This window comes from Sardina pilchardus, chromosome 7 (assembly GCF_963854185.1).
Source record: "Sardina pilchardus chromosome 7, fSarPil1.1, whole genome shotgun sequence".
In the NCBI taxonomy this organism is placed as follows: Eukaryota; Metazoa; Chordata; class Actinopteri; order Clupeiformes; family Clupeidae; genus Sardina; species Sardina pilchardus.
Window position 1 is genome coordinate 33,967,337 of NC_085000.1, and position 3,495 is coordinate 33,970,831.

Here is a 3,495-nt window from a genome sequence, read left to right on the forward strand (position 1 = left end):
GGGTGCACTTAAAAGGTTGGGTGAGGAAAGGGTGCACTTAAAAGGTTGGGTGAGGAAAGGGTGCACTTAAAAGGTGTTTAAATAGCTTAGTTTAGGGTGCAGCTGTTTTTGTTTCAATGCTGTTTACATAATCACAATGAACTGGTAATCTGGACATCACTATATTGCCAAAAGTGTTCACTCACATGCCTTGACTCGCATATGAACTTCAGTCACATCCCATCCTACAGGGTTTAATAACTCACTCTCAGTCACATCCCATCCTACAGGGTTTAATGACGTTGGTCCACTCTCTGCACCTAGAATAGCTTCAACTCTTCTGGGAAGGCTTTCCATAAGGTTTAGGAGTGTGTTTATGGGACTTGTTGACCATTCTTTCAGAAGCGCATTTGTGAGGTCACATGATGTTGGTTGAGGAGACTGGCTCTCAGTCTCCGCTGTAGTTCATCCCAAAGGCTATTGGGTTGAGGTGTTAGCATTCCTGCTAGTTTTTCAGGGACAGAGGTAGTTTCCACGCTCTGGGTAAACTTTTGCAACAGTTTCCTCTTCAGATAAGCAAACAGTCCGATGGCTCGTTGGTGATTTATTGTCCTCAGCGAACAGCATGTAAACAGTAGGCATGGAAACCAAATGTAGGCTAGACTCCGGTAACTAGGCTGCTGTAGCTGTGTCTGGTTTCATGTCCTCACGCTGCCACACACACCCTCCACCTACATGTACGTTACCACACACACACAACACGTAGCTGCCACACACACCCTCCACCTACATGTACGTTATCACACACACACAACACGTAGCTGCCACACATACTATGTTACCTACGTTACCACACACACACACAACACGTAGCTGACGTAAACAAAACCCCTGACCTGCAACAGAGGTCAGGACTCTGCAGGCCAGTCAAGGTCATCCACCAAACTCTGTCACCCATGTCTTGCACTGTTGCACTGTTGGACTTATTTGCACTACCAACTTGACACACACCTCAGACTGGATCACAGTATCACAGTATCACAGTACCAATCCACAGTACATTCATGCATACCTTATCTAGTATTTTACTGCTCCTTTAGTCATGTTGATTTGTTGATTTGCTTTTTATTTTTCCTGTTTACATTGTTTACATTGTACTGTATGTTGTGTGTGGTGTCTTAAGCTGCTGGGACCTTGAATTTCCCCTTGGGGATCAATAAAGTATCTATCTATCTATCTATCTATCTTTATGGACCTTGCTTTGTGCACTGGTGCACCGTCATGTGGGAACAGGAAGGGGCCTTAACCTGGTGGGAAAACCCTCACAGAGTTGAAGCTGTTATAGCTGCAAAGGGTGGACCAACATCATATTAAACCCTATGGATTAGCAGTGGGATGTGACTGAAGTTCATATGTGAGTCAAGGCAGGTGAGCAAATACTTTTGGCAATATAGTGTATTTTCCTATAAGAATTATAGTTATGGAATGCAAAGAGATAGAACAACATGGAAAGGGGAAGAACAGGGCTATGTAATAGGTTACTATTAGACACCATTGTAAAAATGAAACATATAAACATATCACACTCTATGTGGGCTGTATATGACTACAGCCGTGGCTGCACGAGGCCCTTGTATGGGGGGCGCCACGGCCTACTGCTTAGGGCTTTGGGCGTGGAACTGAAAGGTTGCTGGTTCGATTCCCGACCAGTAGGGAAAATGTGGGTGGGGGAAGTGGTTCAACACTGCTCTCGCAATCCCACATCCGCGGCGGAGGTGCCCTTGAGCAAGGCCTCACTGCTCCCCAAGCGCTGCCTCAGCAGGGAGCGCACTGCTCCGGGTTAGTGTGTACTTCACCTCACTGAGTGTTCACTGCTCCGGGTTAGTGTGTACTTCACCTCACTGAGTGTTCACTGCTCCGGGTTAGTGTGTACTTCACCTCACTGAGTGTTCACTGCTCCGGGTTAGTGTGTACTTCACCTCACTGAGTGTTCACTGCTCCGGGTTAGTGTGTACTTCACCTCACTGAGTGTTCACTGCTTCGGGTTAGTGTGTACTTCACCTCACTGAGTGTTCACTGCTCCGGGTTAGTGTGTACTTCACCTCGCTGAGTGTTCACTGCTCCGGGTTAGTGTGTACTTCACCTCACTGAGTGTTCACTGCTCCGGGTTAGTGTGTACTTCACCTCACTGAGTGCTGTGTGTGTTTTACTAATTCACGGATAGGGATAAAAGCAGAGACCATTTGACGGGATCAAAAGAGTATATAATCTTACATACACTTCTACTTATTCAATTTGAGCACCTGTTCCCCCAAAGCACAGCCCTATTTCCAAGTGATAATGTTTTTCTTGATATAAGGCTGAGATACCGTGAGTCATGCAAGTATTATCAAAGGCTGTGAGTAGCCCAGGGCTGATACAGACTGAAAATAGCCCCCACCAGCCCAGACAGGTGAGTAGGGCAGCAATTAGAGGGCGGTTAGCTGGTTACGTTGTTTACAGTCAAGGTGTCCTCGGGACATAATCTGGCAGCTCATGTTTTGGGGTGTTGGCTACCAGGCAGGAGGTGGATTGTTAGCAATAGCATGCAGCGTAGCGCTTTCGGTAGGTAAAAACAGCAACTGAAATGCAGTGTTGGAGAGGAGTGTAGTCTGCAGTATGAAACATGTTAAATATGCATACATACCTTAGCATAAGCACATATGCATACATACCTTAGCATGAACATATATGCATACATACCTTAGCATGAACATATATGCATACATACCTTACAGTAGCATAAACATATTATGCATACATACCTTAGCATAAACATATATGCATACATACCTTAGCATAAACATATGCATACATAACCTTAGCATAAACATAGATGCATACATACCTTAGCATAAACATATTATGCATACATACCTTAGCATTAACATATTATGCATACTGTACATACCTTAGCATAAACATACTGTATATGCATACATACCTTAGCATGCAACTGAACTCCTCTCTCAGCTTTGATCCTCATATCAAAGCTCACTAAGACCTTCTTTCACCATAACATTGCCCGCCTCCAACCCCTCTCTCTGCTGGTGATGCAGACTATGGTCCACTCCCTCAGTATGTCCCATTATGGCCTCCCGAGGAAAAGAGAGACATTACAGTATGTCCCATTATGGCCTCCCGAGGAAAAGAGAGACATTATGTCCCATTATGGCCTCCCGAGGAAAAGAGAGACATTACAGTATGTCCCATTATGGCCTCCTATGGAAAAGAGAGACATTACAGTATGTCCCATTATGGCCTCCCGAGGAAAAGAGAGACATTACAGTATGTCCCATTATGGCCTCCCGAGGAAAAGAGAGACATCACAGTATGTCCCATTATGGCGGAAAAGAGAGACATTACAGTATGTCCCATTATGGCCTCCTAAGGAAAAGAGAGACATTACAGTATGTCCCATTATGGCCTCCCGAGGAAAAGAGAGACGTTACAGTATATCCCATTATGGCCTCCTAA